The 24152-nt window shown below is 41.1% G+C and overlaps 1 protein-coding gene across 2 annotated transcripts in view; it reads left to right on the top strand.

Moving 5' to 3' along the window:
- Positions 1–24152, top strand: part of SEMA6D (semaphorin 6D) — a 770868-nt gene that overhangs the window by 358299 nt on the left and 388417 nt on the right. For both annotated transcript variants that reach the window (XM_049899686.1, XM_049899685.1), the window contains one exon: positions 246–316. The gene's annotated coding sequence lies outside the window, so the exon portion shown is untranslated. The remainder of the gene's footprint in view (positions 1–245; positions 317–24152) is intronic.

The raw sequence follows: 24152 nt of genomic DNA, 5'->3' as shown, positions 1-24152 counted from the left end.
GGAGTCACCATGAGTCAGAATCGACTCCATGGCACCTGGTTTGGTACAAGGCTATACATTAGTTATGTGTGGAGAAAAGTTTTCAGTTGAAGACCTAGAATTTCTTAAACAAGCTGAAATTATGAGACTAATTCCAACTTATTTTCTCTTTCTTTAGTAATCTTCAGACAATACCTTCTCACTGCATTCGTAGCTACCCCAGTATCTTTTTGTTAATTTGTTTTGTTTTTTTCTATTTGCTGTAGAATACAGAGTCCTGGATCTCTTAGACACATACTGGCAGCCTGGAGCCTAGGGAAGCCCAAGACTCCTAACGGTAAGGCCTGAATCATTGCAATGGTGCCTCTTCAGCATGGTATGATGCTCCTATTTGATACACATTTGAACTCAGAAGATATAATTTTTTAGGAAAATATTTATAATCTAAGCTGAACTTCTGTCTTATACTGGCACCGTTGTTGCTGTTGTTAGGTGCTGTCCAGTTGGTTCTGACTCAGCGATCCTGTGTACAACAGAACGAAACACTGCCCCATCCAGCACCATCTTCATAATCGTTGTTATGCTTGAGCCCATTGTTGCAGCCACTGTGTCAATCCATCTCATTGAGGGTCTTCCTTTTTTTTGCTGACCCTCTACTTTACCAAGCATAATGTCCTTCTCCAGAGACTGATCCTCCTCATAACATGCCCAAAGTATGTGGGACAAAGTCTCACCATCATTGCTTCTAAGGAGCATTCTGGCTATACTTTTTCCAAGACAGATTTGTTCGTTCTGCTTAACTAATTAGTCAGGTTGGGTTAGCTTTTCAGATTGGATCCTTGATTAAGTACAGATCAAAATTCAAGTTTTTATTACTATATCTTAAGCCCTCTTAACCAGTTTAAAAAACACATATACACAGACATGTGTATACACACACACACACACAAACATATATAGTTATTGAAAGAACACAATAGGAGGAGAATAAAGATAAATGATAAAACCAAAGCTTCAAGCATACCATCTGGATAACCACTAGGTCAATTTGCTACATGCCATACACTGAAAATCCTTTACCATAGTGTTTCAATTTTAATCAATGTAAAGTGTGTTCTTTCAATAACAATATATATGTGTGTATGTGTGTATACACGTGTCTGTGTGTGTATGTGTGTGTGTATGCGTATAGTTATTGAAAGAACACACTCATAGCAACCCTATAGGACAGAGTAGAACTGCCCCATAGAGTTTCCAAGGAGCATCTGGTAGATGCAAACTGCCAACCTTTTGGTTAGCAGCCATAGCACTTAACCACTACACCACCAGGGTTTATATATATATATAGTTATTGAGAGAACACACTGTCAGAAATTCCCGTTACTATACATACATACATAACCCACCACTGCCGTCGAGTCAATTCTGACTCATAGCGACCCTATAAGACAGGGTAGAACTACCCCATTGAGTTTCCAAGGGGCACCCGGTGGATTTGAACTGCTGACCTCTTGGTTAGCAGCCGTAGCACTTAACCACTACGCCACCAGGGTTTCCACATACATACATACATATATATATAAACTAAACCCATGCTGTCCAGTCAATTCCTACCCATAGTGACCTTATAGACAGAGTAGAACTGCTGCATAGAGTTTCCAAGGTGCAGCTGGTGGATTCAAACTGCTGACCTTTTGGTTAGCAGCCATAGCTTGCTATAGCTCTTAACCACTATGGCACCATATGTACACATATACATATACACATACACATACACATACACATACACATACACATACACATACACATACACATACACATACACATACACATACACATACATATACATATACATATACATATGTGTGTTTGTATGTGTATATATATATATTTTCTTTAGTTTTCATTATTGTTGACTTTTATTCTCAGGAGGAGCCCTGGTGGTGCTGTGGTTAAAGCGATTGACTGCTAACCAAGAGGTAAGCAGTTCAAAACCACCAGTGACTCCGTGGGAAAAAGATGTGGCAGTCGCTTCTGTAGAGATTTACAGCCTTGGAAACCCTATGGGGTCGCTATGAGTCATAATCACCTCGACGGCAATGGGTTTGGGTTTTTATCATCAATATCTTTATAAATTATAACATTGAACATCTGTGAGTGAACATCTGAGAATGATAACATTGGCAAATGACACACTGCAACATTGCATCTCGTACATATTACTGACAAGAAGATGTACAATACAGAACAGAAACAGTTGGTCATAGTGCAGTTCGTCATGACTCCAACACATGATAAGCTGGGGACCACCTGCATAGTAATAATGGGGACTTCTGACAGGCGGTAGATGGGGCAGGGCAAGTTGTGTGGTGGATATAGAGGTAGATACCTCTGATTATGATCAAATGAGAAGAGAATGGCAACCAAGTGCCAAGGAAGGACTGTTGAGCGACTGGACATTTAACTGTTTTGCCTCATGAATATTTAAGGGAGCCAGCAAGCAGTTCTACTCAAACCAGGACAGTGGTGTGGGCTGACTGAGTAACTGAACGCCTTCACAGATCCTGTGACACACTGATGTGCTGTGATAGTCGCTGTGCCAAGATCATCGCTGGCTCTGTTAGAGCAGCTTTAAGTCTGATAATCCCTGTAAATGTCTCTCAAGATCCTACTGTTTTACATGCTACCCTCCCCACACAAAGATAGAACTTTTCTCTTAAGTCACTTTTTCTTAAATGATACTTCTCAAAATTAACTACTTGCTCAGACTTACAACTCGTTTGGTAATCGTCTGAGTTACCTAGTGCTGCTATAACAGAAATACCTAAAAGTGGATGGCTTTAACAAAGAGAAATTTATTCCCTCACAGTAAAGTAGGTTAAAAGTCCAAATTCAGGGCGTCAGCTCCAGGCGAAGTCTTTCTCTCTCTGTCGGCTCTGGAGGAAGGTCCTTGTCCTAAATTTTCCCATGGTCAAGAAGCTTCTCAGTCACAGGGACCCTGGGTCCAAAGGACATGCTCAGCTCCTGGTGCTGCTTTCTCTGTGTTATAGGTCCCCAACTCTCTACTTGCTTCCTTTTCCTTTTCTCTCTTGAGAGATAAACGGTGGTGCAGGCCACACCCCAGGGAAACTCCCTTTACGTTGGATCAGGGAGGTGACCTGAGCAAGATTGTTACATCCCACCCTAATCCTTTTAACCATAGGCAGAGATTATGATTTTAAACACATAGGAAAACCACAAAATGGAGGACAGCCACACATGGCCTGACCAAGATGACACGTATTTTGGGGGGACACAATTCAATCCATTACACTCCACCCCTTGGCCCCCAAAAATTCATGTCTTGCTACACATAAAACATAGTCACTCCATCATATCATAAGAGAAGTCTTAAATCAAGTCCAAGTCCAAAATCCAAAAATTCCTCTTCATTTGTGAAATCCAGAAACAAATTATCTGCTTCCAAAGTACAATGGCAGAACAAGCAGGAGGTAGACATTTCCATTACAAATGGGAGAAATTGGAGAGAAAGAAAGCATAACAGGCACCAAGGAAGTTAGCAGAACACATTACATTAGCTGTCAAGGCTTGAAAATAATCCTCTATTCTCTGAGACAATTTACACAATAGCCCTGCCCTCCAGATATGGGCCACACTCTCCGGATTCTGACTGGAGGCTTTAGGCACACCATTATCCTAGTCCATCTGAGTGGTGACTCCACCCTTAGAAACACCAGAGGCCATGGCTCCACCCTTTGAAACCCCAGAGGTCCTGGCCATACTTTTTGAGACTGAGGCAGCTCAGCTTCCTGTGTTCCTTGTCTCTTCAACTTCTGCTTCCTGGTTTCTTGGCCTCTCAGCTCATTGGGCCTCATGCCCGCATCTGCCCTACTGGGGCAAGTGTTCCAAAGCTCTGTAGCTCCACCAATAAGTGCCTGGAGGCACCCCACTCCTCCAGGAAGCTCCTGCGCACAGACACTCAGCTCTCTTGCTCTGTGGGGTGGCTCCAGCACTGTCTGGTGCTGGTTTCCTGGTTCTGCTGCTGCCAGTTTGCTGCTGCCGCCGGTCCTCTGCTGCTGTTCCTCACCATCTGCGCCTTCTCCAGTGGTAAGAGTTCTCCTCACTTCCTTCTGAATCTTCTATTCATTCAGTTTCAAAACCACTTCTACATTTTAGGTTACCTGTTGGAGCAGCACCCCACTCTCTCGGTACCAAATTCTTTCTTAGTTATCTAGTGCTGCTATAATAGAAATACCTAAAAGTGGATCGCTTTAACAAAGGCAAATTTATTTCCTCACAGTAAAAAATAAAAAATAGTAGGCTAAAAATCCAAATTCAAGGTGTCGGCTCCAGGTGAAGGCTTTCTCTCTCTGTCAGCTCTGCAGGAAGGTCCTTGTCCTCAATCTTCCCCTGGTTGAGGAGCTTCTCAGGCACAGGGACCCTGTGTCCAAAGAATGCGTTCTGCTCCTGGTGCTGCTTTCTTGGTGGTATGAGGTCCCCAACTCTCTACTTGCTTCCCTTTCCTTTTATCTCTTGAGAGATAAAAGGTGTGCAGGCCACACCCCAGGGAAACTCCCTTTGCAGGGAGGTGACCTGAGCAAGAGTGTTACATCCCACCCTAATCCTTTTAACCACAGGCAGAGATTATGATTTAAAGCACATAGGAAAATCACAAAATGGAGGACAGCCACACATGGCCTGACAAAGTTGGCACATATTTTGGGGAGACACAATTCAACCCATTACATTAATTCTCCTGGAACTTTCAGCCTTCATGTCCCAAGCAATCTGTCATGAAGACTGTTCAGGTAGACATTACCCTTCATAATTTATGCCTACTTTTACAAGAGTGCACCAACTGAAAAGTTGATTTGCAGAAAAAGGCTGGATCACCATGAGGTGGCAGTAGCGAGCAGCCTGGCAGAGAGGCCTGCATCTCTGGGTTGCGGCGGGGGGGGAGAGGGGCTGGGAGGGGAGGGCAGTATGTTGTAGGCTACCATGAAGCTGATTTTGGTTTTGTTCTTCGTTTTGTTTTTATCTGGAGGTGTCTTCCTGGAGAGGGAATTAGGCATGGCTTGTGGGTGTAATGGAAGTCTCAGTAGTCAATCTGTGGTTGGCAAATGTGCATCAGGAGAAAGGGAAACAAATCCTGAAATACACCAACCTCAAGAGGTCAGAGTTCTGTCTGGCTCTCTTGCTCTTTCTCTCTCTAACGCACACACAGGAGAGAGGGAGGAAGACAGACAGAGTGAGAGAACTGGAGAGAATGGGAGAATGGAAAGGAAAGGAAGAGAGAATACATATGATACACACGCTGTTATCATTTGAAAACAGGGTTAAGTGAAAACAAGTCAGGAGGCAATTGTGATGAGAGTTAGATAAGATACCTTGGCTTTGCCTCTTCCATACTTAAGGGGGCCAAAGTACCACTGGATTAAACTCTAGGGTGGCTTCTTACACCCTCTGCATTTCTATCTCCCCTGCTGTAAATACAGAGAAACCAGAAAATGTTAATGATGGATGGCATTTTCAAAAACATGCCCAAGAGATGACACGTCTCTCCCAAGTTCATATGGTTAACTAATGGGTATTAGAATTAGAACTGAGTTCATGTGTCCCGGTTGTTGATAGACTATCCTTTCCAAGTCACAAGAGCAGAAGAATTTGATACTTCCTCCCAAACATAAAAGGCATTTAAAAATATGAAATTCCATGATTCTCATTATTCTTAATTAATATTTTGTTCTATGAGGCAAATTCTGTGCCACAAGGGACTATAAGGTATCATTCTGATTGTCTGATAAGTTAACCTGGTGATCAGTTAATATGCTGCACAATCCCTTGGTAATTTCAGCCTTAGAAGACACCTCAGCAGTAACGTATCTTTTTCTTACTTCTAATTTCTTCCTAAGTAGGAAATCTGAAAGAGGCCAAATGGCATCATTTAATGCTTTACGATTTTTCTCATCTTGAAGGAGAATCTTATACCAAAATTCAATGTGTAAAACGGGTAATGTAAACCTGGAAGAGGTTGTGAGGATGATGAGTCTTACCTGCTTCTTAACTGTGCTATCCCTCACCATTCAAGACGGTCCCAGGGCTTCACTGGAGGAACGTTATTATCATGATGGACTGGAAGGAATGGGGCGTCCTGGCCAAAGAAACCTTGAGTCAAACCTTGCCTCCATTTTTTATAATCTGTTTGACATTCATCTCACTTGATTTCTCTTAAGCGTCAGCTTTGTCACCTAAAACATAGGAATAACATTGATATAATAAAGTTAGACTGAGGATTAAATGCTTTGTTCCCACAGGAGTAGTGGAGTTTATTGGGAGACAGGGATTCAAGCCTACTTCTTCCTTAAGGTCATCCCTGGGCCAGGGACGGGGTGGGGTGGGGCTTTTGCTTGCATTGTTGGCAGCCTTGGGAGTGGGGCTAGGGTTAGAAGAGGGACAGAGAGCCCTTCTTTGGAAGGGTACGGTCACCTCACACTCACCAGACAGCCCTGCAGTCGTCATCACTCACTGCTGCAGAGGCAGCTTTGGGTCCAGTCCAAAACCAAGCCTGGAAAAGATTTGGGATTTGTGGAGCCCTTGATAATACCAGGCAAAATCAGAGAGTCAGTACCACTTAGGTGAGGGTCTGTGGCTGGGTCAGGGAGACTCCTGGGCCAAGAGGCATCAAGGCCAACCTTGGAAAAGATCTAACTCACGGTTTGAATCCAGTAATCGTGCCCGAGTCCCCTGGTGCACATTAACACAATCTGAAACAACGAGCATCTCTAACTGCTTCTCACCAAGTCCCAGGAAGTCTATACGTCAAACGGAGATCTGGTACCAACCTTTATGCCTCATCATAAAGCATCAATGTAAGTTTTTCATGTTTTGGAGAATTAGGGTTAATGCTCAGAAGGAAAGCTTCTCATAAAAGGAAACTAATGAAATGTGGCTCTGAACAGATTTTTCAGAAACGTGTCTTTCATCCTGCTTGGGGTCTCCTGGAAGGAAAGGGTTTGCTCTGATAATCACCAAGCTGTGGAAAACCAAGACTACTTTGCTTTTTCTTTCTTTTTCTTTGACCCAGAAACGCTTTCCTTCCCTTTCGTCTCTTAAAACCTCTATTAGGGACCATTTTGTGACAGTGGCTTTGTAATCTCCCAATTCTGGCTCTTGAGTGGGGACCAAATAAAAGGCTTGCTGGCTCCCTCACAGGGGTCTGGAAAGGCCATGCCTTTCCCAGCTGGCCAGGAGAGCCGGAAGCCTGGGAAGGCTGTCCACAGGCTGTCTGGCTAGTTTGAAGGAAGAGAGGGGGAGGAGGCTAATTCCTAGCTGACTGGACCTCGAAAGGCAACCTCTTTTCCCTTTGGCTGATAAGTCTGCATTAGAGGCCAAGAATTCAAGCTTAGTTCCTGTCAGCTTGTCGCCTTGCTTGTGGGCTTTCAGAATGAACAGGGTCCAGAAGAAGCCACAGGGCTGCCTGAGACAGGCTTACAACTCAGCCATGAGGGAAAAAGGCCCTCTCTGTCACCACTGGGGTCAGTCTCTTAGTCAGAAGCCTCTCTCCTTTCAATAAAGAGAAGGAGAGTAAGGATAAATGGCCTAATTAGTCGTGGAATGTTTGCCCAATATTTTGAGGATCTTGTCTATTTTCCCATGAAATTACCCTAAACATAAACTATAAGCACCTTTCTCTGCTCAAGTATTGTAAACCTACTGTACCTGTAAAGGGGTACAGGGCATCAAGTCTTAAACTTATGAGAATACTTTTTTGCAGTAAATGTTACAGGACTGCAAAAAGCCATTTTAAGATAGGATTCTTTTCAGAGACTTGTGTGACCTCAATGAAATCTGACTTACGTGACATCACTGTCATTGGTACTGGCTTTATTAAAACCTTTCAATGCCTGTGAAGCCTACTACATGTAAGGAAGAACCAAGTCTTAACCATTTTTGTTTCCCCAGAGCTTAATATTTAGGCACAGACAATAATGCTCAGCAAATGTCCCCTTTGTTTCACTGTATTCTGTGGCCCCTTTGCATGTAGGCAGGGCACTGTGACCGATGCTGGCCAATGAAATGTAGGTGGAAGTAATGTGCGTGTCACGTCTGGACTGAGACCGTGCAAGCCCACTGTCTTGGTCACCTAGTGCTGCTGTAACAGAAATACCACAAATGCATGGCTTTAACAAAGAGAAGTTTATTCTCTTACAGCCTAGTTACTAGGCTAGAAGTCCAAATTTAGGGCATCAGCTCCAGGGGAAGGCTTTCTCTGTCGACTCTGGAGGAAGGTTCTTGTCATCAATGTTCCCCTGCGTGGTAACGCCAAGCCTAAAGGACATGCCCTATTCCTGGCACTGTTTTCTTAATGGTATGAGGTCCCCACACTCTGCTTGCTTCCCTTTCCTATTTTTCTCTTTTAAGATAAAGGGTGGTGCAGGCCACACCCTAATCCTCTTTAACATAAAGTTACAACCACAAAATGGAGGACAACCACACAGTACTGGGAATCATGGCCTAACCAAGTTGACACATATTTTGGGGGAACACAATTCAATCCATGACACCCACATGCAATTTTTTATGATTTTATGGGATGATTTCCTGGTGTGATTTTATGGCTATCAAGGCAGACATGCGTTCCAGAAGGCTCAGCTACCAGGTGATGGAGTTGCCATCAGCTTGGATCTCTGAGTGACATTGTGGAACAGAGTGCCTACTGACCCCATATTGGACATGATTTGTGAGCAAGAGTAAACCTTTGTCATAAGTCACTGAGATTTGGACGTCAACTTGTGACAGTTGCATAATGGAGCCTATTTTAATAAAACTGCCAAGCAGGTAGTGTGTACTCAATTCATATTTGTTGAATAAATGAAAGAACTCTCATTTACTCACACTTAAAAATGGCCTAAATCATAATCATAACCATAGCCAACATATTTGAGCCTTTTCTATGTGCCAGGCACTGTGCTAAGCCACTTGCATGTATAATCTCACCTATGTTGATACCAGTTTTATGACATATATTCCTATTTTTCAGAAAAGACCTAGAGCTGCTAAGCCTTGTCACACAGGATGTTTTGGAGACTCTATTCAAATGCAAGCATTCTGACTCTAGAATCCATTACAGCATATCTGACCTTCATTTTTGTGTATCATATATCGTTACCTGCTTCCTTTATTGGTATGTCGTATTTTTGAGTAGGCAACCTGAAGTCTAGCTGGAAAGCCCCCAAACAATCCCTATTCCTAAGTCAACAAGGACTGGTGTTTTGACTCCTTGTAACAGAGCTTTCAATTCCTGCTAAGGAGCGGATTGTAAGGGAGAGTCCATGGGGGTTGGAGGCTGAAAGAGAGGAAAATTGACAGCTTTCCAGTTCATTCTATGTCAAATCTTTATTCTAGAACTTAATTATTTTGTTTGAGATTAAGTCTGATAACATTATGTTAAATCAGTATTTCTCTGTAAATTAAAAACCTTCAGAGTTTGGGATGGATCAGAATTACCCTTGCTTCAGTTTCTCCCTTTCTAACAATGGCTGTATCTTCTTTTATTTGTTGCTTATGTACTAAATACCCTGGTCCTGGGACTCAGGAAGAACACTTAAACACACACCTCTAGTTGCTCACAGCGACTGTGCTAAATGCTGGAGCTATAGTGGGGCTTGTACCGAATGCAGTGAGAAGAAAGAGGGTTGTTGGGGAAGGCCTGTGTTACACGACAGGCAACATTCATCCTGGGCCTTAAAGGAGATGTGGGCATGTCAGAGGTGGTAGCTAGGGCATTGTAAGCAAAGCCAGGGAGACAGGAAAGGGCTCTATATTTGGAATGTTAAGGCAGTTCATTTCATTCAGCTCTATGCTACACTGGTGACTAGTTGAAGCTCAGATTTCATGAGGGGACAGATAGAGAAATGAACTACAAATATTATTTAGGATCAGGGTGGAAGGTGCTTTGTTTATCTTGCTAATTTGGAGGTGTCACTTAAGGAGAACCCTAAATAACCTTTCCTGTTTCCATAGAATTGATGCTGACTCATGGCAACCCTATAGGACAGAGTAGTACTGCCCCACAGGGTTTCCAAGGCTGTAATCTTTTATGGAAGCAGACTGCTACATCTTTCTCCCATTGAGCAGCTGGTGGGTTCCAACTGCCAAGCTATCGGTTAGCAACCGAGCACTTAACCAGGGCTCCTTAAATAACCTTAAAATATTCCCTTTTATTTGATGAAAGGAAATGGGCCTAATTATTGTACACACTTTATGCATTGGAAAAATCTGAGAACTCAATATACATTATCTTCAAGTTCCCCATTGCAGTCAGCATAAATCAATGATGGAGTGTAAAAACAGCTTAGCATTGTGTGCTATTTCTTCCACTTCTCTTACCCCCCTTGCTCAGTCTACAACCTCTCCTGTGTTTCTCTCTTCTTCCTTCCACCTCCCCTCCTCAAAAAAAAAAAAAAAAAAAAAAACACTGAGATGGTTTAAGGAACAAATGCTGGGAAGGGAAATGAGGAAGAAGCCTGGATATAGACTGACGTTAATACACCCCAAGCAAGGTGTCTGATTTATTCAGTCAACATAACAGTTGCGTTTCCCCCCATTGACTTATCCTGTTGACCGAGGTCTGAGACTTGACTCCTGCTCCATCTTAGGGTTTTTCCCTTTGACTCCAGCCCGTTCACTTGCTTAACACACCTTCACCTCCCTCTTTCCCACTGAGGCCTTGGGCAGGCCATTTCTTTATGCAAAAATCTATCTTTCATGCAAAAATATGTTGGCCTTTGAAGAAGGAGGATGCATTAATGCTTAGTAGTCATGTAAAAGAGTCACATAGCATGATTAAAGGTTCCTGGTGTGGGAACTATGCAGATGAATCAGGAAGCTGTTATTTCATAGTGTGGAATCTGTTTTTTCCCTGAAATATTAATTTATTCAACCAAAGTTTATTGACTAGTTTCACAAACAAGATAGTTCCAAAATTTCTCGAAAATGTGCCCTTTCTCTGGGATACATTACAGTAGTTATTACTGTGCATTTTTTTTAGGGAAAGATGAGTGTTTTCAAAATGCCATGTGTAAGCTGTGTTATCTGTCTCATCCTAACAACCTGGGGAGAGTATAAAATGAGGAATGCTTGCTGCTAATGACACAGTTTTCTTGGGTTTGTTTCGATGGACCATTCATTTTGGACACATTTAAAATGCTTTCCATAGCTTCAGACATCCCACTTGCCCCATCCTGCCCAGCTGCCTCTCAAAAGTTGCCATTAGTCTATAGCAGAGAAAGATCAAAGATGACTTGGTGTAACTCATGTCACCACGAGAAAAACTCGAATCGCAAATTCCAGTAATTAGGGATTAATGCCATTATTTTATATTTGGAGGACAGCCTATTGTCATCAGTAAAAACAAATTTGGTCTATTTAGTGTTTTAATAAGCAAGAGGATTATGCTGGAAGTATCTAAACAGCCACAGAATTTGACGTTTTTGCTAATGGAATTTTTTTTGTTTTTGTTTTCAGTTGGGTGGCGAAGTGAAGAGCATCTAACTGACTGCTCTCTATATGATTCATTTTATCAGGCTTGCAATTGATTTCATTGGTCAAGCTGACAAAAAGATAATACTGGATGAATTGTTTTGTACCAGGTATTCTGATATAATCTAGTAAACTATACCAGAGAGAATATCGGCTTAGTCTCCTCATAGCTCAACTCTGTCTATGTAAATGCCCAATCAGGCGCTCATGAAAACTGAAATTATCACCTTCATTTTCTGTGGCTTGAAGTTGGAGCAAAAGTATTCCATCAGTAAAATCTTCAGTGGTTTTTCGATCCTCATAATATCACCCAGCAGTTCTCTCCTTGAGTTGAGATAATAGCAGCAATTAGGCAGCTTTTATTTCTCAGCCCCTTTTAACTTTTGCTGTCTTATAAATGAGCACACTGCATGTATATGTAACCGCCCTAGGGGGAATGCTGGCTAGTGTCAGAATCAGAGGAGAACAATTAGCCAAGTCATGAATTACCCTTCATTTTTCACTTTAGCCCCAAAGGTTAAATGTAGATGTCCTTAGTTTGCCCCATTCTCTGTTTTGACCACATGCATGCAAGCTTTGGTAGAGTTTCGCAGACTGGTAAAAAAAAGTAAGGTTGTGAAAATCAGACACACTTGCATTTATTAGTGGTCACTAATGGCATGTAATTAAAGTAGTTACAGGAAGGAAAACAGACAATTAACTTGTTGGAAGTGTCAGCAAAGGGCACTAACAGTGTAAAGTTCTTGTCTGTCTGGTTCATCTTTAAGTCCCACAAATATCATAAAGAAAGGGTAGTGCTAATTAGAAGAGTTGGGCTAATCCCAGATGTTTATGAAATAATCATGGCATCTGTAAGGTAAAGCAAAGAGCCAAGGGCAATGTGTTGGAGTGGTGTGGTATACAATGACTGAGCTAGCACCAAAAAAGGCATCATGAAGGGTGGTGGCTTGATCAGAGAGCCTTGACAAGGAATGACGGGAACATGTAAGTCTTCGCCAACATGTTCTTCAGTTCAAAGTCTAAACTGCATCCTTCAGCCCTGGTTGATCTTGGCCAAAACTAATACTGTGCATTTATTAATACTATATTAGCAAGCAGGTTATAAGTTCCTGGGGACAGAAATTTCATCTTGGAATTCTGTATTTGCTGTCCAGCTCAGTATAGGGCTGAGCATCAGCTGACGGGTAAGGACCTTCCTTCGTTGCCGAATCAGAGTCCCCGTCCCCAGCCTAGTTCTTTACGTTAAGTTTAGTGGGGGGTGAAATGGACCTTTTATGAAACTTATCTACAGTTATTGACACACAAGTACTATGCTAATTGCTAATAATATAATAAATTTTAAAATACCAGTAATCTTTTATTTTCTTGACTATAATCTTTTTTGTAATTTTTTAAATTTCGTTGTTGTTTTTGAGAGTGTATGCGGCAAAAAGTACACCAATTCACCAGTTTCTGCATGTACAATTCAGTAACATTGTTTGCATTCTTCCAGTTGTACAACCGTTCTCACCCTCCTTTTCTCAGTTGTTCCTCCTCCATTGACATAAACTCATCAACCCCTAAGGTTCTTACCTAATCTTCTGAGTTGCTGTTGTCAATTTGATCCCATGTAGATAGTTCTTAATAGAGCATAATGCTCAAGGTAGACATTTTTTACTAGTTGAACAATTATTTGGTTTTAAGAAAACTTCAAAGGATATTTTTGTTTCAAGTTTCATAAAGATTATCCCAGAACAATAGTTTCAGGGGTTCATCCAGCCTCCATAGCTCTAGAAATTCTGGAGTCCATGAGAATTTGAAATCCTCTTCTGTATTTTTCCCCTTTTGATCAGGATTCTTCTATAAAATCTTTGCTCAAAATGTTCAGTAACGGTAGCCAGGCACCATCGAGTTCTTCTGGTCTCATGACAAAGGAGGCAGTTGTTCATGGAGGCCATTAGCCGTTCATTCCATTTCCTCCTCCTATTCCTGACTCTCCTTACTCTGTTGCTGCAGGTGAATAGAGACCAATTGTTGTGCCTTGGATGGTCACTTGCAAGCTTTTAAGACCCCCAGAACTACACAGTGAACTAGGAGGTAGAATCGAAGCTCTAAGCACATTATTAGGATAATTAACTGGGATATCCCATGAAACAATGACTCTAAATCTCCAAAACCTGGAACCAAATCCTATGTGTGTTTGGTTGTACATAAGTAGCCTCAGCAACTTTTTTTTTTGTCATTGTTGTAAATACATTTATCACACAACTTTTGCCAGTTCAACTTTTTACAGGTGTTCAGCTTATTGACAGTGCTTACAGTAATCTGCTGTGCACTTCTACCTTTATTCAATGTGATTTTTCCATCACTGTAAACTGAAATTCGGTACTCCATAAGCAATAACCCCCTTATCCACCTCCCTGCCACCCTCGTAACCACTAATAAACTTTGGTCTCTACACATTTACTTTTTCTTGCCCTTTTATATAAGTAAGGTCATACAATATTTGTCCTTTTGTGATGGACTTTTTTAACTTGACATAATATCTTCAAGCTCCATCCATAGTGTATCAAAGTATCAAGACATCATTTCTCCTACTAGCTGAGTAGTAGTCCACTGTATGTATGTACCACATTTTGTTTATCCATTCACTACACATCTTATATCATCCGGACAACTCTCTGCAGCTGTCCTTCAGGGAGTAGGGGAAGCCCTGATTTGGATTATTTCTATGTAAAACAAATGTAAATTTTAGAGTAGTGAGTTGGAAACCAACCTTTGGGGTAAGCAAATTGGGCCCTATTTTATGGTTAACTGAGTGATTACAATATACCAGGTATAGGAGCCATTTGTAGTCAGAGGAGTGCAGGCAGAAGATGAGAGCCCTCTCTAAAAATCAAAAGCGGACATCGAAACACAAATGTAGGGGGTTTCTGATCCTGTTAATTACACATTGCAACAGTCCTTAAAATCATTCTTTGCTTATCATTCTTATTGCACTGCCTGTGTTCCTTATTATTTCTTACCTAGAGGAAAACAATAACTTCCAGAGCAGCTAACCTTATTCCATCTCTCTCTATCTCCAATGTATTTGATGTACTTTTTCTATAACCTACATAATGGATAACTCTGATCATATTACTGTCTCACTCAGAAATCTCAGTGATTATCCATGGTGTACATGACAAAGTCCAAAACCCTCATCCTGACGGCCAAGATTACCCATAAACTCTACCTTTTGAAACCAATCACCTAGTACTCTCCTTCAAAAAAAAAAAAAAAAACAGTTGCCCTTGAGTTGATTACAATTCATAGTGATTTTTTTTCTATAGGACATAGTAGAACTGCCTCATAAAGTTTCTAAGGAGCGCCTGGTGGATTCAAACTACTGACCTGTTGGATAGTAGCCATAGCTCTTAACCACTACACCACCAGGTTTCACATCCTATGTTTCAAACTAAATAGCACTATTTGTGTATCTAGTATATTCCCTAAGCTTTCCTGACACCTTTCCCTGACTTATGCTATTCCAACCACGCTTCTACACCTCAATGCCTGGTTCACATGTCATACTAATGACACGGCCTCACCTAATTTCACAATCCTCCCCCACCCCAGCTTCTGCCCCTGAAGTCTCAAGGTTCTTATCTGTACTGTTTTAATTTGTATCTTATTTATTCCTAGACCCACCTTATTTTCTTAATAATACTGTAAGAGTCTTGGGGAGAGGAGTCTTGTCTTACTTACATTTGTGTCTTTGTAATGAAAGCATACTAGCTTAAAATACACACACTTTCCACAACGCTGCTATCTTCTTTTACCAGTGAACTCCTACTTAAATGTGAAGATCCAGTTCAGATGTCATTTCTCCCAGAAAGCCCATCCTGAACTCTCGGGCTGGATTAAGTACACCTTTGTGGGTTTTCTATTGTTGTTGTTGTTGATATTCCTATCTTGGTACCTATATTATTATGCTGAAATTATCTAATTATCAGGCTGTTGCTGCTGTTAAACTTAAAATTCTCCCAAGGAATTGTCTAGTATTAAATTTCTTGAGCCTTGAATAATGCCTGTCATATTGTAGGTGCTCAGGACATACTGAGTGACTCTTTAAGGGCTCAAATCCATGATGGCTTTTCGGGTAGGGGTGGAAAGTGTCTCCAGTAGGTGAGGGTAGTTTAAATAAGGTTTAGAGGCCCTTTTTGAGGTGAGCAGCCACAAAACACTTCCAGTCCTCAGGTTCTAAAATTATACTCAGCCTGGGCTTTGTCATCTTGAACTCCATAGCTGTCCCTATTTACAGCTACAAAGTAGCTCTGTACGTAAGTGCATGAAGGAGATAAGTACCTTTGGAAGATTTGAAAAGACTTTGGGTGGATTTGAGAAAGCAGCAAACGTTTTAAACTCTTAAGCCTTATTTAGGTACCTGAGCTCCAATTATTTGCAGTGGGACATTTCTCATGGTTCTTCTCAGACTGGCCTTGACTGAGTGTTTCCAAGAATTCGAGATTGATGAATACTACCTTATCTTAACTCAAGGCCATTGCAGTTTCCAGACACCTGGCCCTGAAGTTGGGTAACTGTGCCCCCAACTCACAAATCTATTCAATTCCGTTGCACGCTCAGAACAGTGGGGAAGATGGCTCTTTCTGGTCTGCTATTAGTATGTAGTGTTTCCCTCCTAAGCTAAAATCTGACCCTAATACTAGGAAGGAACGTAATTGTTGGTTATGTATTGATCAGCCGTACCTGTTTATGACATAGCTGTATTTTTGTGTACAAAATAATGCAAATAAACGGGATAGAGGCAGGTGAGACCTGTCAGGTCTGGTTAATTGCAGAGAGCTTCAAAAAAAAAAAATTTTTTTTTTCCTAGAAGTCATTTTTCAAAGATAAAAGGGAAAATATTTGATAAGAAAAATGAGGGCTGGCAGTTCAGGTACAGAGCATGTAGCATGAGGAGACCTGGGCAGGGCTGAGAAAGTCATGAAAGGGAAAAGAGGCAGATCCTTTTGGCTAGAGCAAGACTCTGGGGAGGGAAATCATAAATGAATAAATCTTGGAATGTGGAGTCCAGTAGTTGATCAGCCTAGAATTTGGACTAAAGATATGACTTGACATATGGCAACAGATACTCATTAAAAATTATTGCATGAGGGAAGAGAGACACGGTGAAAATATTTTTGAGGAAGATTGTTTTAAAACTGTTACTGTGGTATAACATGTGAAAATGATAAAACAGGGGCCATTTTCTAAAAATCATTTGTAGGATATGCTAACAGGATGAGATGGACAATAAGGCCTGCGGAAAAATGAGGACTAGGAAGTGACTGAAAGCTTAGAAACCTCAGAGACTACAAAAAGTTGTTTCAGGAACGTAGTAGAGAAGCGTAGGGGCTTCTCTATTAAGAGGAGGACTCTTAATGAGATGGATTGACACAGTGGCTGCAACGATGGGCTCAAACACGGCAACAATTGTGAAGATGGTGCAGGACTGGGCAGTGTTTCATTCTGCTCTACTTGGGGCCACTGTAAGTCAGAACTGATTGGACAGCACATAACAACAACAATAGAGAAACAAGGGAGGGATTCTTGATTTGATAGGAAAAAGGATGAGCAATGTATTAACACATTAGGCTTGGGTCACTGGGAAAGTAATCAACTAGGTAGAAATGACTTGGAGAAAGGATGATATAATATTGGGGTTGATAACTTTCATTCATTCAACACTTTCAATAATTGTGAATTGAGCTCTGCTGTGTCCCAGGCACTTTTCAAAGTGATTGGGCTACATCAGTGAACAAAGCAGATATAAATTCCTGCCCTTTTGGGGGCTTAACATTCAACCATGGGGGGATATAGACAATCAACAGTATACATAATAAATAATATACATAGCTTATTAGAAGATGTTGTTGTCAGGTGCCCTGAAGTCAATTTCAACTCATAGGGTCCCTATGTGACAAAGTAAAACTGCCTCACTGGGATTTCTAGGCTGTAACCTTTACCAGAGCTGTTCTCCAGGTCTTTCTCCTCTGGAGCCGCTAGGTGAGACCCAACCACCAACCTTTCAGTTAGCAGCCAAGCTCTTAACCATTGTGCCACATAAATACAGGAAGGAAGGAAGGAAGGAAGGAAGGAAGGAAGGAAGGAAGGAAGGAAGGAAGGAAGGAAGGAAGGAGGGAAGGAAGGAAGGAAGGAAGGGAGGGAGGGAGGGAGGGAGGGAGGGAGGGAGGGAGGGAGGGAGGGAGGGAGGGAGGGAGGGAGGGAGGGAAGGGAAGGAAGAAAAAGGTATAGCAGAGTAAGAATGATCAGGAATGCAGTGAGTGTGGGGAGGACTTTGGAGTGATTCATTTAAAAATCATTTGACTTACTGTTAGAATATCCACTAGGACAACAGCATACAGTTTTAGAAATACTAGTAAACTAATTTTCATATCTCTGATCGTAGGTAATCACTGGCCATAGACCCTTCAGCCTAAAAAGGTATGTGTTAGGCTTTTTGGGAGTCCAGAGATCATCTTTCTTTCTTGTCTTTTTAATGTCCTTTTGCTTTCTTCATGTATGAGGTCCTTCATGTCATTCAACAACTCGACTGATCTTCAGTAATTGGAATTTAATGTGTCAAATCTATTTTTGAGATGGTCTCTGAATTCAGGTAGAATTCACTTAAGGTCGTTCATCTTGCAAAATTCTATCATGTGATCTTCATGTAGTTTCTGTTGCCCAAGCCATATTTTCCAACTACCAATTACTCTTCTTTGTTTCCAACTATCGTATTCCAATCACCAGTAATTGTCAATGCATCTTGATTCCATGTTTCATCAATTTCAGACTGCAGAAGTTGGTAAAAACTTCAATTTCTTCATCTTTGGCATTAGTGGTTGGTGTGTAAATTTTAATCATAGTCATATTAATTGGTCTTCCTTGTAGATATATGGATTTTATCCTATCACTGACAATGTCATATTTCAGGATAGATCTTGATATGTTCTTTTTGACGATGAATGTAATGCCATTCCTCTTCAATTTGTCATTCCTGGCATAGTAGATCACATGATTGTCCAATTCAGAATGGCCAATACCAGTCCATTTCAGCTCAGTAATGCCTAAGATATCGATCTGAAAGTGTTTCACTTCATTTTTGACAACTTCCAATTTTCCTAGATTCATACTTCATATACTCCATGTTATGATTCTTAATGGATGTCTGCAGCTGTTTCTTCTCATTTTGAGTTTGAAGCACTTGCTAATGAAGATCAAAGACTACATACTGCCTCTGTATAGATTACACCTCAACATAAAACAAAAATCCTCACAACTGGACCAATAAGCAACATCATGATAAACAGAGAAAATATTGATGTTTTCAAGGATCTTATTTTACTTATCCACAATCAACACCCATGGAAGCAGCAGTCAGGAAATCAAACAACGATGTATTTGCATTGGGCAAATCTGCTGCAAAAGACCTCTCTCTAAGTGTTAAAAAGCAAAGATGTCACTTTGAGGACTAAAGTGTGCCTGACCCATGCCATGGTGTTTTCAACCATCATATTCATATAAAAGCTGGACAATGAATAAGAAAGACTGAAGAAGAATTGATGTATTTGAATTATGATGTTGGCAAAGAATATTGAATATTCCAAGGACCGACAAGAATGAACAAATCTGTCTTGGAAGAAGTACAGCCAGAATGCTCCTTAGAAGTGAGGATGGCGAGGCTTCATCTCACGAACTTTGGACATGTTATCAGCAGGGATCCGTCCTTGGAGTAGGATGCCATGCTTAGTAAAGTAGAGGGTCATCAAAAAGAGGAAGACCCTCAATGAGATAGGCTGACAGCAATATTGGGCTCAAACAGCAGTGATTATAAGGATTGCACAGCACTGGGCAATGTTTCGTTATGCTGTACACGGGGTTGCTATCAGTCGGTTTTGACTCAACGGTACCTGACAACAGAGATCATCTTGACTCTTGCGCTGATCTTGTTGCCTTCCAGGAAGGGGAAGAAAAGTCCAGGTTATACTTAGTGGTTGAATCCAAATGGTTGATGGGACATTAGTCCTATAGGACTCTTCACGTTGCTTTCATAGACAAATTTATGCTCTGAAGGTTGGTAAGGACAGCTTGCCTTCTTTTGCCCACTCAGGACACCAGAATCATAACTGCAATAGCCAAGTATAGTCCATTCAAATTTCTCTCTATTGCAATATCTGGAAGCTAATTTCAACCCGGGACTGTTTGAAGACCATAGAAGGATTTGTTGGGGGATTAAATCTACTCTCTGGAATGAGAACTATATGGATTCTACTATTCAGTTACCATGGGGCTACATTTACTATATAAAATCCATAAATATCACTCAGTGGAGTTCAATTTTCCATGTTCATACACTTCTCAGTAAGGATTTATTAAAATCTGTAAACTCTAGTGACTAAAAATTGTGTCTATGCTGGTTCACTCTTGAACTCTTCTCTCTTTTTGTTCATTTTTCTTGGCGTCCTTTTGCTTTGCTACAAAGGCCCTGCCTTGTTTCTTCCATACTGGAATGTGGGTTTCTGATTGCAGGGCCTTTATTGATAAGTTCTTGGGCTTCCTGTCTGTACATACTTGCTTCCACTTCACATTGGAGCTTTGCCAGGACTTTTGCCTAGGTCCAGTATGCTTGCCTGAATGCTGCTTGCCTGCTTTACTTGTTAGCCTCAGAAACGGCTTTGGCCTGCTTGCTTGGCCCTGCAACTGTTCCCATACAGGAGAGCTCCCTACTCTCCCCATTCTTTTTTGCCACAATCGGCATTTTCTCCTCATTATGAAGCATTCTAAGCATACTCTGACAGCAGGAAGGGTATTTTAAGTCTCTTTTTGGCAGTAAGAGTCATCTCCTGCTTGGGGCCAAGCTGCAAACATTCCCTGTTGTGCAGTGCTTTGCCACTGTCTCAGCAGTGGCCTGCAGAGTTACTTCCTGTATAGCACCATTGAATATCCCTGCCCCCCATCAACAGCAATTCAGGAACACTTCCTGTGTAACACTATTAAAATCCCTGTCCCAGCAGTAGCATTTCAGGCGTACTTTTGTGGTACTTCAGGGGCACTTCCTGGGTAACACCATTAAAATTCTTGCACCATGGGAAGTGGTGCAGGGATACTTCCTGTGTAGCACCATTGAGTATTTTGTTGAGAGGCATCAAAGCAAATCAGGATCCTTCTTACCTAGTCTGTTCTCTAAAATGTTGGAGTTCTTCACAACACACAAGATACTATTACTAGTTAATTGATTAATTTAATCTTTTATTCCCTGTCAGAGTCAAATCATGCCAGGCAAAACCAGAAATGGAAATGATGGCATCCAATTAGGTTTAAGGCCCCAAGTAACCTCTGAATTGATAATAGCATTCAAGAAGGAAGCGAATGCTATGCTATGTATATCCTGCATGTTTTTAATTCTTTTCTTCATTCCTTAACAATAAACAATGCACAAAACACAGCCTGAACCCTATCACTATCATGAAAATGGTCAATTTTAAGAGCAGTTTCACATTGTGCAGTTGTGGGCATAGGAGAAGTGAATGCCAAGTGGTTTCCTGTGGGATAGCTCCCGACTCTACTTGATTGATTTGAAAGGTTGTTAAGACTTCTTTGTATATTTTTCAAAGGCTTCACAAGAATGATTTAGCATATCACACTGGACAAACATCTTAGACTTAGGATAATATAATAATTTATGAATACTTATGAATATTCACTCTAAAGAACCCTTCAAGTTGGAATTCATGTGGCTTTTATTTTACAGAAGAGGTTGATTCACAATGTTCTTTGATCACATAATGCAATGTCTCTGTCACCATCACCAAACTGAATATGATGCAATATGTGGTCAAAATCTGAGTCACTATGGCCTGCAAGAAGGACACAAGAGGGATCAATATTTCTAGATCCATATTTAAGTAATGGGTTACATTAAATGAAACCAGGTAATAATTTTTGATAACCTCCATGTTTGTCAGGGTATCTAAATACGGTCTATTTTTGAAGAAGTGGTTAATACTTTGGAAGACGGAATCAACACAAAATGATCACAATCAGATAAACACATAGCCCACCCTAAAAAAAATGAAGGTCACCAGAAATAAGTACATGACAATACATTTTGCAGAGAGCGAAATAAAAAAAAAACTCTCTGGTTTAATTGTAATTAAATCTATACCAAAGATAATTATATAATGTTTAATCCAAAGAGAGTTGTGTCAGGCTTAATTATGGTATATATCCAGCTTTCTAGAATGATGTCATTAAATTGAGTTAGCTGGCCCATTATCGGGAACTGATGGCACACTAAGAGAAAAAAAGCAAAAAGCAGAAAACCCAGCCAACCTGGTGTGTGAATCTCTTACGAGAGTGGCAGATAGGCATAGCACCAAGCTGGAGTGGCATCATGGCCCACAACATAGCTCATATAGCCAAAAGTTGTGGTGCTGCTCTCTGTTGTGCACCGGATTTTCTGAGATCTTTCATCAGCCACAGTTAACATGGTAGGAGAACACAGTATTCTTTTCCAAAAGGAACCAGAAAGATTCAGTCCACTCTTCCCACACCATTGTTTTTTGCAAGTCCACATTGTTGAAATGTATTTGTATAGAGAAAGAAAGATAAGATTGTCAAAAAGTTGCTCTGTAGTGAACTGAATTAGGGCAATGGGGCTGGATAGGAGGGTGGTGCTTACGTGAAATGTCCAAAGTATGCAATAAAGGCCAAAGTCTCCCAAAGTCCATAGTTACGGCTACTGGGAAAATGGAATTGCAGACATTTTATGACCAGGCATAAGAGCTCATTTTTAAGGTATGAAACAGTTTACAAGGAAAAGTTACAAACAGTATCAGACTATGAAAAGAGCAGCGGCAGTCAATGTTCCCACTGATATTTTACAGGTGTGTACTGAGTGAATTTGTAAATGTGCACCTCATATCAAAAAATAAACAGATGTGCACTACAAGCAGGAACAACAAGGAAACAACTTACGTAGACTTCATGAAGATTGCACTTCTGATGTTGCTTCTGTTGGTGAGAAGGCATTGCAGGCGGAGAGCTTGTATTTGTAGAGTTCTGCCCTTCACTGAGGACGATGAAAATGTTGATGCACCCCGACCGAATGCTTTGAGCTGTTGTTTCTCACGGGTCTGGGCCAACTCAGAAACACCCTCTCACCCATTCCAGTTGTGAGCTCAAGTGCAAAGTTTCCAGACAGCTGGACTTGCATTCCATGAAGAAGATGGGGCCACCAAGGAATCACGTCTGTTATTTTGGCCTCACATGTGCCCTGCGGAAACCAAATTCTCCACCTGGCCGAAGACATGGGAGAGGACTTTTGTCATTATTATTATCTTTTTTAAATTTTTTTTGGTGATTTCTTGACCATAGGAAACTCTCTTTAACTGGATTTATAAATTTTTATAGGATAGAATTAAAAAAAAAAAAAATTTTTTTTTTTTTAGAATTTAGACTAGAGATTCATCTAATGACACCGAGGTTAACCCATGCCACCATGTATACACTAACGTACCGCCTGGCTTCACAAGGCCTTCATAGTTTGGCCCCTACCTGCTTATCAACTCTATTTGCCTGGCACTCCCTAAGCATCCTAGGGTTGAGCCATATTTATGATTTGACATTCTCAGAACACACCATTGTTCTTAAATAAATATTTTTTGAGTAACCACTATATACTGTTTTCACCATGGTCACTGCCCTCAAGTCTAGTGAGACAAAGCAATATTAAATGAGCAAATACACAAATAAACTATGGTGTGATATTTTTATACAATATGTAACACATTAATACATTATCTTTGTAAAAACAATCAAATACATGAATACATAGAGTCAAAATGGAAGTGCCTGGATTAGCCAAGATATTCAGTTGAATGTGACAGAAACAAAATCAAGTTAAGAAAAATGAATTTCATGATTCATAGAACTGGGAAATCCAGGAATGGGGCTGGCCTTAAGGCATGAGTAGTCAATGCCTGACTAGATGCAAATAGGCAAAGATTCAAGTGATTGGCCTCTCTCCTCCTCTCCCAGCTCCTCCTCCCTCTCCTCCAATCAGCCTCTCTTTCTCTCTCTCAAAGGTTTCTCCCTTATTTCCTCCTAGCACAGGAAGTCAGGAGGTGGGACATGGCTTCTGAGAGCTGTAGATTAATCATACTGTTAGTAGCCCTAGGAAAACAAGAGTGCTTACTTCTCTCAATATCCATATATGCAGACTCAGAGAAGGATACTGATTGGATCTTCTTAGGTCATCTGACCATCCTTAACAATTTCTGTGCAAGAGAGTGTGTACTGTGATTGATATCCTAGTAAAAACCTCAGAGAATAGTTGTTGTTGTTGTTAGGTGCCGTCGAGTCGGTTCTGACTCATAGCGACCCTATGCACAACAGAACGAAACACTGCCTGGTCCTACGCCAACCTTACAATCGTTGTTATGCTTGAGCTCATTGTTGCAGCCACTGTGTCAATCCACCTCATTGAGGGTCCCCCTCTTTTCCACTGACCCTGTACTCTGCCAAGCATGATGTTCTTCTCCAGGGACTGATCCCTCCTGACAACATGTCCAAAGTATGTAAGACACAGTCTTGCTATCCTTGCCTCTAAG

The sequence above is a fragment of the Elephas maximus genome, chromosome 10, assembly GCF_024166365.1.
Source record: "Elephas maximus indicus isolate mEleMax1 chromosome 10, mEleMax1 primary haplotype, whole genome shotgun sequence".
NCBI lineage: Eukaryota > Metazoa > Chordata > Mammalia > Proboscidea > Elephantidae > Elephas > Elephas maximus.
Note: the sequence above shows the minus strand (reverse complement) of the source record. Positions and strands in the feature narration are given on the sequence as shown.